The following is a 15,831-nucleotide window of genomic DNA, read 5'->3' on the forward strand; positions in this document are numbered from 1 at the left end:
TTGTTTCGCAATGTACGTGTAAAATCATTGCGAGGTATGTACAAACAGGCCGCAATGATGTAAAAGCGCAAACTGCCTGTCGCGGGAGCTGAAAGTGGCAGATTGCGATTGTCATGTCATGCATATGCATTCAAGGGAGGATCCAGGGGAAAGTGGGAGTTTAGCATAAAAAGATGGGAGGGGAAGAGTAAAGAGCGCCTAGTTATGTATTCCGCGGTATGTACAAAGACTGCTCCTGAAAGCGCACGTCTATTCTGCGCCTAAATACTTCCGCCTTGTAAAAGCAGGTGTTAATCCACATTGCAGTTCAATGCGTCAATAAGAGAACCTTTCAAAGACAACAGAATCGCTATTTAGAACACCAGTTTTTGTGGTGAAAGTATTTGTACTACCAAAAGCAACCTTAACTTTCGTTGGCCTTTCGCATGTCTTACTTTCACTTTCACGTCATTCACTTAAACTTTCCTACTTGCTAGATTTGACCAATCTTCCATAGCCTACGTGCACAAGTAGTTTGAGTAGAACTACTGATCTTCATTATCTCCCTGCTTGTTGACATCTTATCATGTATGGTATTATTTCATGATCGCTAAACGTTTGATTCTTTTTAATGTTGTCATCAGTTAACTTCATTCAACTGCGCATGTAGGCGCTGCCATTCAGTTGTGGACGTTCGTAAATTGCGTTTATGGGCGGAGAAGGGCAGAGAAAGGCGCAGTTTACACTAAAGATTGAACGATTGATAAATACAACGGAAACTTGGGTCTGACAGCGCTCGCAATCTGCGGTGTGTCCATGGCGCTGATAACGCTACGTTTGCAAATGTAAGTACATCTGGCCCTGAATGGCCCTGCCATCTGATTCTGACTGGTGTTCAGGCTTGTTGCTGAGAGCACATTGTAGGCCACTAATTCTCTATTAACGACTCACGCCATAAAAACATTTAAGGTCAATTTAAACGCTCGTCATCTCTATTGAAAATAGAGGCCTTACTTTACACTGCACTCGGGTTCTGAGTGCTTGTTCTACAGCAGGACTCCATCTGCCCGGCACTCAGACTAGCGAGGGCTCCTGTGATGCAATTAAACTGAACCAGACAGGGGAATAAACAGACAGTGAGGGATCACTGTTGAAAGAAAATCTTCCTTTCTGTCTCAATGACAATGACAAAGGGTCCATGGTTGTGTATCGTGGGGGAATAGAGGTTTCGAACAGCTTGTGAACAGTTCACACACAGGGGACCATGAGCCGCCACCACATGCTCTGTGTACAGGGGAGTGTGGGACAATGGCAGCAAATCCTGACGGAGCAAATCCTCCCGCGGCTGTCAAATTAAAACGTCAAGAATGTGAAAAAGCACTACCCCTTTTAGCGGCACGACGACATCCATAATGTCTAGAGTTTCCTGTCGCGAGCCTTCCAAGCTCAACACAGATTGATGTTCGTGAGGGAAGCAGCTGAACGTCATGCGGTTTAAGACTGACCGCAATCCTTGGCTTTTATGTGGCAAGGGGGAGTTTTGCTCTGGGTACATAGTTTACACAAATGAGAGACCCAGCGGTATCATGGTTTCACCAATGGTTCATACCTTTAACTCCTGCAGAGTCAGTTGATATTTCTTTTTTTTTTGAGTAGCACAAGTAGAGTGGAGGCCATGGGCTTGTGCTTTAAAATGATTTATGCCTTGATTCCTTGTTCAACAAACACAAGAGGTAAGGAATGACCTCTGAGGTTGAGTTGACAGACCAAATCAGAGTTTATTTTCATTAAAAGCATGGTCATTATTGTCCTTAAACCCCCTTTCACATTAGGACTGAAAGGGGCTACTCTTCCCCTTCTACTCTGTGTAAACTATTTAATTAATCTCCTAAAACCCTGATTTTAAAAAGCAAAATGGCTATTTTTGATGTCATGCACTCTGCATTCCAAGACTTGCGCGTCTGTATTTGAATGTTAAAATCCAAGAGTCATAGGTGGTAGATGTCCCGCTACTGTCTCATTAAACCCCTGCAGATATGACACAGTCTGCAGATGGTTATGGGATGACAAAACAGAGGGTTAAAGCTGGTTTACCTCCTGAGTCATTTCCTAGTCTTTGGAGAACTAAACAGTGAAGTACTGAAATAAAGATTTTGTTTATCCAACAACACCACCACCACCTAATGCCCCTTCATCTGCCTTCCTGCTCATATGACAGGGAGACTCATTCTACTGTACTTTGATGCATTAAGTAAAAAAATAGATCAATAAAAAAAAAGCTCAAAAAGTCCTGGTTAAGTTTTCGCCCTTGTAAATCTAAGTTTTCCATTTGCTGTCATTTGACCACTGAACCTCTTTAAACATTGCACAGCGGTCTGTGAACTATCAACAGTTGGTTATGAGACAACAGACCGATTGGGTGCAGTTGGTATTCCCTTCCCATTCGGTCATTTGATTTCTTAGCCTCTACTGAACTAAGCAAACACATCAACCATATCCCAAGTCCTATCTTCGTTATGAGAGTCATATTTTTCCCCAAAATATACATTAATCAAATCACTGACCTTGTTGCATTGGATTTAACCATGTCGTCTGTCAGCAGCCATTATACTTCCCGATTTTCTTTTCTTATGGTCCCTTATGACATGCTCATGACCTCCTACCTAAAGACGTGAGTCACTATTATTTACTTAATATGCTAAAATAGAGAGGAAAGACGTGAAAATACAAGCATGTTGTTTCATGTGTTAAAGCTTCTAACCAATTTCCAATGTGCCAATTCTCATAAATAATTCATAGCTGATTGTAAGAAAAGACAGGCATGGACTGAGAAGTATTAATTATTGAGTAAAAGATTACCAAGCATTGGTGTGTTGGTTCTGGAATCATCTCAAAGTTCTTAAGATGTTTTCCACATCAACATGTACAGAAACAATCTCATCTGCTTTCCAAGTACAACTTCAGAAAGCTATTTGTATCTGCTTTATTAAAGAGGAAAAGCAGATAATCATGGGTAAATACACAGGGAAAGTTAAAAGGTCACAGATTTTACATGCTGCGATTTAAAAAAAATGCTTACTAAAACTGACACCAATGATTGATTCAAACTTTAAATAGTGAACTAACAAATTATTCCTTAAATTAAAGTTTCTCCCAAAAATGAAAACATGAATTCTGCTCGATGAAAACAAATATCAACCACTTAGTATGGGATTGGTCCAAATAGGCTGCCTGCCCCAATCTATGAAATTAAGGAACACAAACTTCAGATTGCTAGGCTTTTACATCACTCCTCTGACAACATCCAATGAGCATGCTGTAGACCTAGTGCTCACCATTTAACTGCATTTCATCTGTGACTTGCGATTAAACTAAACAGCTTTCAAGAGCCCAAGAGACGAAAGCTGCCTTGCTTGTGGGGTGGGAGGCGTAGAGGTGGCAGTGGGTGGGTGAGTGGGTGGGTGGGGGGGGGGGGGGGGGGTTGACTCAATGTGATGTCAGTCCATTTAAAACACATGAGTCATCTGGACACTTTTGACAACTTGAGAGTGTCCTCTCAACTGCACAGAGCACAGAGGACTACGCATAACGTCAGCCCAACACATTCCTCATTGGCAGTGGAAGGAAAGAGAGAAGTGCACGAGAGAGAGAGGGGGAGAGAGAGTATCTGTGGGGTATCGTTAGGTTTCAGCACCCGACCGTGATGACCATGGCTCGGGCGTTCTCCAGGGCTAATAAATGTCACCGAGAGACTACGACGGCTCGAAAACCCTCAATCGCGCATGCGCACGCTGACCACAAAGCAGAGTAAATTTGAGAAGTCTGACAGAAGATGCCCCAAGTGTGGAGGGAAAAAAAAAAAAAAAAAGAAAAAAGAACTGGACACAGCAAGAGAAAACACTGGGGCCAGGAGTAATAACACAATAAAAAAAATCTGCCTCAGTCACTTAGCCCTTCATACGGCGCTCGAAAATCCAGCTGCACGTCAAAATATACACCAACCAAAATTAAAAATACACAGCGAAAAACCCTCCAAACGTCGGGAGATCGAGGGATATTAAGCACTAGATAAAGCAGAGGCATTGTGAGGAATATTTATTATTATCTCCGTCTCGTGCACTCTTCATCTCCATCCATATGCCCCCCCCCCCACCCCCCCTCTCTTCTCCAGCACATCACAAACGAGGACTGTTGTATTTTGATGACTGCGGTGTCGAGCCACGGGCTTGTAATCCCCCACTTCCTATACGCGCGCTGCGGTTTTGGCAGCGGCGTGGACTAATAGCTTTCTTTTCAAATGACCGCTTTGGTACACGACTTCAGAGGAGAGGCCCAAGCATGAAATTCAATTATGCAGCACACGCTTGGCAGCCTCGTCCAGGGCTGTGCATGTTAATCCCCAACATACCCCCTGGATTTTCAACAGACAACCCCTCCAGGCCAGACAGAGGCCCCCCCCCGAGATGCAAGACGTGGATGACATGGGCGGAGATGGGATGAGTGCTCATCTTTAGATTGCATGCTTTTTGTGTTTCGTTTGCGTTTCTATGGCACTGCAAGTTACATTCTGTGTGTATTTTTGTGTGACAGAGAGGAGACACAAACAGAAAGGGAACGCTTGTGGGTGAGGTGTTGGTAGGTGTGTGTATGTGTATGTGTATGTGTATGTGTGTGTGTGTGTGTGTGTGGTGTGTGTGTGTGTGTGAGATCATGACTGTAAGTGAACATGTGCCTGTGTGAGCATGTGCAAGAGCATGAGAAACAAAAGGAAGTGTGAGGCCATTCCTGAGAAGGAGTACATTGACGCGTGTTTGTTTACTGTGTCTTGTGGTATATGCATTTGCTAGCCATAGCAGCGAAATACTATTTAGATTGAGTCATGTTTGCACATGGTGGCGATGGCATAACCTAGACTCGATTGCTTATTCATGAGTGAAAGGTTTGTGGCTTTTTTTCGCTTGCTTTGAAGTGAGAGCTCAGCCTGACGACCACAAAGGAAACCATTTTGACGGGCCTCAGAAAGGCCCATTTCTCTCAGTTAGGTCATGCTGCTGATGATACAATTACTGGCCATTCAGATTCATTTTGTGGCTCATCAAAGCACAAAATAACTTCTACATTTCATGCTGACAACGGGATTGCAAACTCCAGTGGGACATTTGGTTTAAATCTGTCAATCTTCAAACCGGCAAATCGGGGAGATTAAAAACGCATCTGGTCACCTGCATGAGTGTGACTTCTCACAGAGGGGGGATGTTTTAACTAGGAGACAGGCGGTTGGCCCTCTTTCTTGGCTGTGGTCAACGGGAGTGAAAACACGAGCTGGGTCAGTGTCCTGATGACAAAGCCTAGACATGTCTGCTCAGAACCCCCCCACCCCCCCCCCCCCCCACACACACACACACACAGACACAGACACACACACACTCCATCCCCCCTCAACCCACCCAGGATGGTCAGCACTTTTTGAGCTTCGACGGGGGGTGGGGAGTTGGAGAGCACCGCCAAGAAATGCAGGGGAGGCTTCCTGGCCGGATCCCGACTGGGAACAGTCTCTCCTGCTGCATCTCCCTTCTTCCCGAGCTCCCAAGGAGTCAAGGAGCAAGAGAGAGAGAGAGAGAGACGGATTACTCCGTGTTCCGTACCCACATACCTCAGTGTTGGCCTGCTTCCCCCCCAACCTCTGGCTCGCTCGTGAGGGAGTCCAGCGGGAACGCTGCCGTCCCGTCTTTCAGCACGGGCTGAGGCTTGCGGTCAGACTCGGGAAGCCGGTCAGAGTCGGAGTCTGGCAAGCCACTCCGGCGGAGTAATTACTGACCTGACGAGAAGTTACTACTGATTTATGTCATCCTCTTGTTCGTTAACGGCGTGTTCCCGAGTCGCCATTAACCACTTCAAACTTTTAAAGACAAACTGTAGCTATTGGCAGTTTATTAGAGAGAGCTTTCCAGCCAGAGGAGAATTATTAACAATTTGTCTCATAATGTTCATCTACAACAAAGAACATCCACAAAAAAGAAAACAAGAACAAATCTGGAGGAAGTCAACAAAACTAAATATTTTCCCATCATAAAGCTTAATGTATTCCGGACTAATCGTGTGTGTGGTGTGTGTGGTGTGTGTGTGTGTGTGGTGGTGGTGGTGGTGGGGGGTGCTGTGTAGCCTACACACGTTACACATCCAAATTTAATCCCTGGCTTTATCTGATTTTCCTGGTTTGGATGTATGGGAGTTCCCATCATTTATTTCCCGAGGAGGTGCGGAGAGGGGCTGGGAGACGAGGGACTCACAAATCAGCACAGATGCATGGGTTTTAGGGCCACCCCCCACCACCCCCTCCCTGTTTCCAGTGTGTTTCGGATGGATGTGACCTTTTCGCGCTGTGCCATTGCTCTTATTTTTGGTGACTTCCAGCAAAGAAGCATGTAAAAAAGGCCACGCAAAACAGCAAACAGCCCCCCAAGGTCTGTCCATAGAGGACTGGTGGAGTGAGAGAGGGAGGGCATTGTACTGCAGGGGGAAGCCCCTTTTGGATTCCAGGGCCGACTGGTTCATACATGTGTGTATGGACTTAGAAGCATCAGGAGGAGGAGGAGGAGGAGGAGAAAGGGGGCTCCGCTGCTCTGACAGTGTCTGTTTGCGGACGGGCAGCTGGGAAACAGCCTGACGCTGTGTTCTCGGAGTCCTCCTGTGGGAGCCTTCACCCAGAAGGGGCCCATCGCGTCAGCGGAACGGTGCCAAGCCTGGCACAGCTGTCCGTCATCCAAGGCTGGACAGCCAGGCCAGACCAGGCCGGGGTAGAGCAGAGCTGGCACTGGGACGAGAGGCAGCAGGCCGTGCACGATCAGTAAGGATCAAGAACCTTCTGAGTGGATTAGCATCAGCTGCGGTTAACATTTTGCGAGCGAGAACGGCGGACGATGGGCAAGCAGGGCACACTCATTTCCTCCTCGTGAAAAAAGACAATTTCTCAGCGGCACGTCACACGCTCACGACCACTGTGCACTGCATCTCGAAATGTATAATCATTTTTAGATCTAACGACGCACGGAGTGGCTAAACATATGTTCTTAAAATCTCTTTGGCAATAAAACATGAGGAGAATATGCATTGGGCTATTTGAAAGTCTATAACCCACCCTATCCATCTTCCAGCGCTACTATACTGGGAAGCAGATTTACATCAGGCGACATCTAAAGGCAACACAAGGTTCCAGCCACACACAGACTGCTCCCTTTCGAATTTATGAAGGATATTATGCTTTCGTTGTGGCACAGTGTAATGTTTAGCTAACCTTTCTACCTCCCTTAATATTGCCATGCACGGCTGGTAACATTATAAGCAAATATTCTGCCCCACCATGAACTATAAATCAAAAGTTGAGACGGGCATTAATTTGAAAACAAAGCCCCTCTTTTGAAAAGGCTGCAGGGGAGATTAAGCCCTCATGTCAGTCTGTGTGGGAAAAAAGAAAACAGGGCTGTGCGTGTCACATGGGTCGCTCCGCTCCCAGAGTCTCGACCCAACCCACCCACTCGCCCATGTGCTCAACCGGTAGCTCTCTCTCGCTTTCTCACTCCCTCTCTCTTTATCTATTTCTCTATCTATCTTTTGCCTTATCTCTAAAGTGTCCAATGAATGGAGATGAATAACAACATTAATGGAAAACGCACCTGAAGACCGTTCTTATATTCCCACTCAAGTGATTATAAAAAGCAGCTGCCAAGAGAAATCTACTCTGACAGCTGTGTTGACACTAAAAATTATTTCTTTGGAAGATCTTTACATCTCACAGGGAGTAGATAAATACACAAATACCTTTACAGAAAACAGGCACATGGTATACAATAATAGTTATGGTACACAAAAATATTTACATTGAGATGGTTTATCAGCATTAGCTTCACGTACACAACAAGAAGACTGGGAAAATTCAGTGCACTATACGGCAAAGCCAAAAACGTGCCGGGACTTTTTTTTGCAAGTCCCTGGGTAGCTATGCTTGCAATTTTAGCTGAATCAAACAGCAGTGTCCTATGAGGACCTCAGAGGACTGTGGGGACATTTCTCAGGTCACTGTGCACTAGCTACCCTACTCATGTTTGTCTTTGTCTTTTGGGACTGGGACTTTTATTTCAAATACAATCCACTCAAATATTTCACGAGGAGTGACAGAATTTAATTCAATTATAAATTCCTGTTTAGTTCTATTGGGATATATGATAAATGCACAGGACCAGTTTAGTAACCGCATTACAGTGTTGCATAGATGCATCTGGCAATTTCATGGGAAAAAGCATTGCTATTACCATGACAAGCGAAACGTGAACAATTGAGTGCTTCATTCTGTATTTTCTCTTTACTCCTCCCAGAAATGCTATTTTTTGCCTCTTGTTTGGTTTTATCATGCTGTTTTTAGTTCATTGTGACATTGCACCTGCTAATACACAACTGGCACTGTTTTCAGACTCGTGGAGGAACCGATCCCGAAATAGCTTTCCCATGAGTTTAGGGTTTAAAATAAGGGCCTGGCAGGACACACCCCTGTGCTTGGAATGGCTGGTTCCATCATGGGAACCGTTTCAAGCTGTCTGTATGGACCGATCCAAGCGATTAACCAGATGAGACCTATATGGTAAAAAAGTGATGTGTAATGAAAACAATATTGTACCGACATTAATTCAAAAGCTATGTTGTTTACAGTCAGACATGAGTTTTGACAACAGAGGCATTGCGAATACTCCTTGGGGTAAACAAATCCTGAGGAGGACTAAGAGAGCACGGCAAGATTAGAGCGAGACAAGAGGAGAGCCAATGAGCACTGTAAGCAAACAGTGGCCGACGACAGATAATCTCCACTGAGGCTGTGACAACAATAACAATCGTGTGAGACACACACACACACACACACACACACGCACACACACACACACAACTGCAAGGCTTTTCAAAGGAAAAACAGCACTCTTTGAAATCCGCTACCCTTTCCTATTCTCTGTGGACCCATCCTAGTACAAAATAAGAAGGCCCAACCCAAAACTAATCAAACCTGCAGGACTCTCTCCAGAGGCATGATATTCATCAGGATGCTTTACACTACACTCAAATGCCAAGAACTCCTATCAGTGCACCTTGAGGCTGCATTCACAGGCTAATCTCGGTTTCAGAGTCGGGGGGATGTATCAGTTGGCTTTGGTCTCGTTTTTCCACTGTGGAGTGGGTTAGCCGTAATCGACCAATAACTCATTGTTGCGCACAGAGTTTCAGAAACTAAATTTTGCGGCCTCGTACACCGAGTGGTTTTGTCATCTGGAGTAATAATAAGTTTCCATGCTCCCCCGGATCGGGGAGGGTATTTACTTTTGAGTCCGCTCTAGATATGCGTCCGAGACAAGAGTCTCGGATTGTCGCTGCCTGCTAGTCAACTTGGGTGGGCAGGTCTCACCATACTGCTTTTCCAGGGTAGTCTACGATAAAAATGGTGACAGATTTGATGCCAAATCACAGTCAGTTTTATTGCTCAGCCTCTTAAAAACACTGCCTTTCCTAAGGTCAAGCATTTAGCTCTAAGAAGCAGAGATAAAAAAGACAAAAGAAGAAAAGAAAAAAAAAAAAAACAACAAATGTACATATCCAAGTGAAATATGACATAACAAAAGAAGTCAGTGGAAATTTATGTGGAAAAAATCATCAAAGCCAAGTGTTTGGAGGAGAGATTGGAGAGATCCCTCCTCTTAAGAAGGTTGGTCTGTTCTCAGGCCTGAATCCTTTGACTCAGTGCTCTAAATCATTCAGATGGTTGCAAAAAATGTTTATGATAAGGTTGAATGAATAAAGTGTTTGTCCATTATCTATGAAACAGCGTGCAAAGATGTGTGTTTTAGCACATTGTGATTGAATTGTCACATTCTTGTATCTAAGGTCATATAAAATAGGTAATCAAATGTAGTCAACTTAGACATTTTTGATAACATGATTTCCCCTGTTTCTGTGCAAGTAGAATCTGGTAGCAATTTACCTTTATCGCAACTTTGCCCAAACGTTCACAAGTGAGATGGCTCCTGAATTTACAGCCGGTATGTCAGATCCAACATTTTTATTTAGCAGTGCAGAACATGCTGTGTCTCCTTCCTTCTGTCAAGTTCATTCCAATTGATTTGTACTTCCCTCATCTGAAAGGAGTTATTGTCCTCGGATGCAAAGTAACAAACAGCTCTGTGTTTGTGTTTGCAGATGTTTAGTGATTTTAGAACATGCAGATACTGCTACCGACATACTCGTGCCCCAATGAAAGATACAATGACACACAAAACAGTTTTCACATTTGCCAAATGTCACAATGACTGATGGACCGTCAGTTCACCAGACAAAGGCATTTTTTTGTGCATTTACTTTTTATTGTGCATTCCAAGTACTGTAATATCAAACTGCTATTGAGTTATTTATGTTCACTTAATCAAAACAACTCAACTGCAGTTTGATACTAGATAGAATGCACAATAAAAATCATGATTTACATGTATGAATATTCACAACAATGGAGGTATCTGTTTTTGCAAATGAACTTTCAAAAGCCCTTTGCCGTTCATGTAGAAAGGGCATGAACATAGAGTAGACATGCTCTTTCATACAGTATATGCTGTCTGACACTGATTACAAATGAGCTGCTTACTCTGAGGGAATCTTAAAAATGCAAACAAAAACAGACAGAGAACGCAAAGGGATGTTAGAGCCTGTCCAGTGTTATAGCTCTCTTGACGCCATGAGGTTTGGAAATAAGACTGTCTCGTGAGTTTGAAACGACAAAGGTCATTTGCCCTCCCTCATGACTGGGAAACATGCCTCCTCATGACGAGAAATCTGAGAAATGCATGCTTTGGTAATTGGTATCTTAAATTGTGAATGTGAATTGAAAAAACAAATACAAGGCATACTGTAGGAACGTTTTAAGATTCGACGTTTCCATGCATGTTTTACAATGTTGGGAGAGTTTGATTTCCAAAAAGGAATGGCAGGAGTGCTTGGCTGGTGTTTTTAACACTAGCAACCAATCATCTGAAACATCTTCCATCACAAAAGATGAGGCTGTAGATCTAACATCCAACAACCAACATATATTTGTGCCTGCAACACATGAACAGCACACAATTGGAAACACTAAATAGTACCGCAACATAGACTAAACCATTCAACGTAGCTGACCTTGAATTTCCCCTTGGGGATGGATGGATGGATGGATGGATGGATCTATCTATCTATCTCTCTCTCTATCTGACACTGGGTAGAAATGAGGGTAAACTGTAAAATGCAATGCAATCTGTATACATTTTTGACTTGTTATTTTTCTAATCAAAATTAAGGGCTCATTTAACTCATTGTTCATTTAACAGCCATAATAAATAAGATTGATAGTGAATGTATAATTTATGCCATCATAACCCACGTGGGACCATATTTTCTTTACCTAATGATTAGTCGTGCTTGCTATTGTCTAATGTTTGAATTCTCTCATAACAAATTGCTGAAACTGAACTAAGTAGATTGCTGTGGTGTCTTTCACCAGCACTTGTTTGGCCTGTTGACTATAACTCATGAATCAAATCACCATGACACAGTAAATTAGGAAGTTAGGAATTAAGTGAACAAGCCTTTTTTATCTTTCCTAATGTGGAAAATGATTAGCCTTTTAGTCACTCTGATGGTAAACTCCCTGGGATAAGACGATAAGAATGTTCACACAGTTAACGTCAATCAGGAGGGACACCCCCTGGCCCCCCTTGCCCCCACATCACTGCCATCCTTATTCAGTGGGGAATGGGAATGCACAAATGTGACGTGGAAAGCCACCATCTCATAGGAGAACAGCCTGGACTATCCCGTCCCACTGCTTGACCCAGCGCTATGGAATTTGGGCATCAGACTGGCAGTTCTCATAAAAACAATGTTTCAGAGGAATCAAAGTTCCTAAGAGTTTGTAGACGAACCCACAGACGGTCACCTCTGCTGACCACAATGCGTCGTCTTAAGTTAACCTCAACTGCCTTTGGAAACAGTCCCGGGATGAAAATTTGATCCCACCTAATTCCGTGGCGCACCTTTCCAAGGTTTTATTTTATTAAGAGACACAGATAAGGGTTCGTCATTACACGTCTTGTTGCATTAATCTCCAGGGATTTGAGTGATAACAGTCCAAAGGACAGCTCATGTTCTTGGAACAGCTGAGGGGAAAAAAAGAAAATTGGAACGCAAAACATGGGTCTGTAACCTGAAAGAACAATCATAGTCTTTTTGATTGAGATATGATCCCCTCTAAAAGGCATAGTCACCTCTATAACATTACTGGATGGATCACAGATCTTTTGAAATCACTCAGTTATATTAATGGCATGATGTCATCTGGAAAACATGTTTATGGTTTCCCATGTGATAAGAGCCACTTCAGGAAGCTTGAGTGGGAAATACCAAGAAAGTTAGAGGCAAGGTCATTATTTATAAAAGCATTTTTTCTGGTGACAGCATTTGTTTACATCTGCTTAACAACCAGTCCAACAAACATTTTCAACAAATTTCGTAAGTTTCATATTTTGCCTCTTCGTCATAAAAATCCCCTTAATAGGCACACTATTCTAAATGCAACTATTATACAGTAAGCAGCAAAGGTGTACATACTTGGCTGGCATGTTACCAAACTACTGTATTTCACACATCTACTTCATTAGATCTCATGATCTCAGTTAGATATCGGCCTTCAATTTTAGTATATACTGAGTATATATAGAGTTGACTTGCAGCAGATCAAGCAACAAAATACTTCATTGTCCCTCACTGCACTTTTCTCTCTCAATTAACAATAGAACAATAAACAGAAATGCCCATCAGACACGAGCCAGCACTTATTGTGTCAATGCCTTACTAAATATAGCTCTAATGTCCATGGTTAAGGGATTATTAACAGTACTGGCAGTGGGTTCTTGAAATATCACTCTGCAAATCCTTTAAGACATTCTGTTTTTATTTTTCAGCCATGTTTTGACATGGCAAAACTGCTTGCATACCTAACAATACCCTCTGTCAACAATATGTCTGACAATTCCCTCTGAAAGGAATATGATGTCAAAAGAAACAAGGACCTCTTGATTTTTTTGTTCCAGTTTTGTGGCTTCCTCTGTGACAACTCCCTGACAGATGTGTTCAATTTCTTCTTTGGCTTTAAGTGCACATTAGAGGACAATAAAGTCGGCGCTACTTAAGCCATTTCATGTGCGAGTGCGATTTCTGATTTCCTCTTTAAGTTTTTGCTTGGAATTAGTTCAGCCCTTCAGAGTGATTTCCTCTCTCTATGAGCTACCACTGGGCAGACTGACTGATCTTTAAAAAAAAAAAGTGGCTCACACACAGCTACATTCATGCATCAGCCCTCACTCAGCATCAGACTGTCACTGTGTCGATGTTGTGTAAGTGTGTTACTGTACATTCTTTTCTTTATATACATGTCTTTTTATGTAAAATGTCATACAAATGCATCCTATGCAACCGTTATTTGAGACAGCTGGTGCTGTCTGAGCAACCACTTCAGAATTGCTTTAGCATAGGGCCAGTTGCTTACTGTATATTCAAACACAATTGTGTTAATTAAAGAAAGCGATCTAAAATAACATTTCTGGTTTAATTGTTTGAACCCAGGTTACAATTAATAAATACACATCTGGGTAATAGACATGGAGTGGACAGGTTAATAGATAACCAGAAAAGTCTAATGTTACTATACGTCTGACAAAGATACAGCAAAAATACACAAAGCTCCATACACGCCACCTCATAAATGTACCAATTCATTTTCCTCATTAAGCTGTCCAACAACAATCTGGTTTAATTTACCGAATCTTGAACTAAACTGAGCTATTATATGATTATGTTCTTAGCCTTTCATTTACTTTGCACCTTGTGCACGCAGTTGCACAGTTATCTTTGTATCACCCAAGTAAGGTATAAAAATGTCTAATTTCCAGGAATATGAACAGGGTCCGTGATTTTGTCAACACTCATTTCTAAGGGGTTTTCATTTCCTTCTGCTGAGATGTATATATACAGACACTACTGGAATGCACATAGGGGGAGTATGAAGGAAACTCTGACCTATAGTTTAAAGAGATGCCATGATTCATGTTTGGATTTCAAGTTTTAAGAAGGGTAAACTTCAATCTCTCTTTTGTCATTCACTGCCTACATGTATAACTGAGGGCCTTCTTTTAACTTGAAGTTAATTCGTTTTTTTTCTGGATCTACCTATCTACCCTCTACTGTCCACAAAGATCTCGGACTCAAACACAGACAGCTTGGGTTTCCCAAAACACTCGGCTGCTAACAATACCTTAATTAAAGCAATCACAGGCCAAATGATGCAGCAAGCTGTGACAGGGCCAACCCTGCCAAGGGATCTCCAACCCCCTTTACCTTTACAGACACATTCTGTCATGTGAAGAGCTCCCTACTCCTGACATTGAAAAGAAGAAGAAGAAGAAGAAGAAGAAGAAAAACAACAACTTCAGATGGACTTTTTTTTTTTAAACTCCAATTTCTCTGATTCTCCACATCTGTTGGCGTGGGCTGAGGCTAATACGGTGACTTCATTCATTTGTGCTGTATACAGCTGTCAAATGCTTGTGAAATGCCGTGTGTGCATCTGAAACGTGTCAGTGTCAGTGTTTGTGTCATGTCAGTGTTTTCCTTACAGTGGTCACAGTTGCCATCTCCTCAGATGAGCCGTTGCAGTATTGACACGGCCAGCGGGGTAAACTGAGCTAACACAAAGGGCTTGGGTGTTTTGTGTTTGGTGTCAGGCTGTTCCAGCAGACATTACATTGGGTCCGCGTTTTTGTTTGAAGCGCCAGCCGCACGGCTGACTCGGTCCAGTGTTCTGTGACACGGAGACGAGACGCAAACCCAATGTGACGCCCCCCCCCCCCCCACTTGTGTGACCCTACCACCACCAGCACCCCTACCCCCATGTGCTGTCACACCGACGTGACTCAATTAGCCTGCTCAGTGCCAACCAAATTCACCCAGCCACAACCCTGGCCACAAAGGAACCAAGTAGCATTCAACAGGAAGTATCATCTGAGCCAGCGGACCGTGGGGCCAGTTGTTGCCAAAACACTCATTAATCCGAGCGGTCAGCAAAACGGGCACAGTCTTGGAGGCTCCAGAGTCCTCCTGCCAAGGATTGAGATTGTTTTTTTTTTAACGGTAAAACAAGGAATGGACAGAGAAGGTTAGAGGAACAATTAAATCTGTGTTTGTTCCAACACATTTACGATGTTTTGCCTGGGTCGGCTCTGTCTTATGTTTGAAATATCTGATCAAGACAGAGAGGAAAGCTGCATGTATGAGTAATATGTGCTCTGAGTCATACGCTTAATGACATAATGTGTCTTGTAAATGTTCTATTTCAAATGCTGGTCCTGTCTGAGGAGTCTAGACAAGTGAGGAGCATGCCCCCAATACTACATCAACTGCAGACCTACTGTAAACACTAATTAGGGCAAGATAACAACAAATATTGTAACCGTAAAATCAGTAACTAAACACAAAAACACACACTGTCCAGTCTCTTCAGTGACTAACCCTTTTGGCCAAAACTGTAGACAGAACCACTGAAGCCATCAATGTGATGAACAGTCGTACAGTAACTTGACCTTAACCAATAGCCATGACTGAATATAATCTGCCCAGGCATACTTAATTACTGGACATGGGTGTGCAAGTCTCCTCCAAAGCTCTCTAAGCTTGAAGCAAAGTCTGCATCTGACATTACTTTGACTAAGCACAGATGGAGCCTGCTCACCTTTATTG

The 15,831-nt window shown here is 43.1% G+C and overlaps 1 protein-coding gene across 9 annotated transcripts in view; it reads right to left on the reverse strand.

Moving 5' to 3' along the window:
* Nucleotides 1-15,831, reverse strand: part of myocd (myocardin) — a 92,669-nt gene that overhangs the window by 56,568 nt on the left and 20,270 nt on the right. Inside the window, exon 1 of one of the 9 annotated variants that reach the window (XM_042083582.1) lies at nucleotides 3,315-3,378. The exons of the other annotated variants lie outside the window; for them this stretch is intronic. The gene's annotated coding sequence lies outside the window, so the exon portion shown is untranslated. Of the gene's footprint in view, nucleotides 1-3,314; nucleotides 3,379-15,831 lie in introns of those variants that run through there. 9 annotated transcript variants of the gene reach the window in all.

Source organism: Alosa sapidissima, chromosome 24, assembly GCF_018492685.1.
Source record: "Alosa sapidissima isolate fAloSap1 chromosome 24, fAloSap1.pri, whole genome shotgun sequence".
NCBI classification, from domain to species: domain Eukaryota; kingdom Metazoa; phylum Chordata; class Actinopteri; order Clupeiformes; family Clupeidae; genus Alosa; species Alosa sapidissima.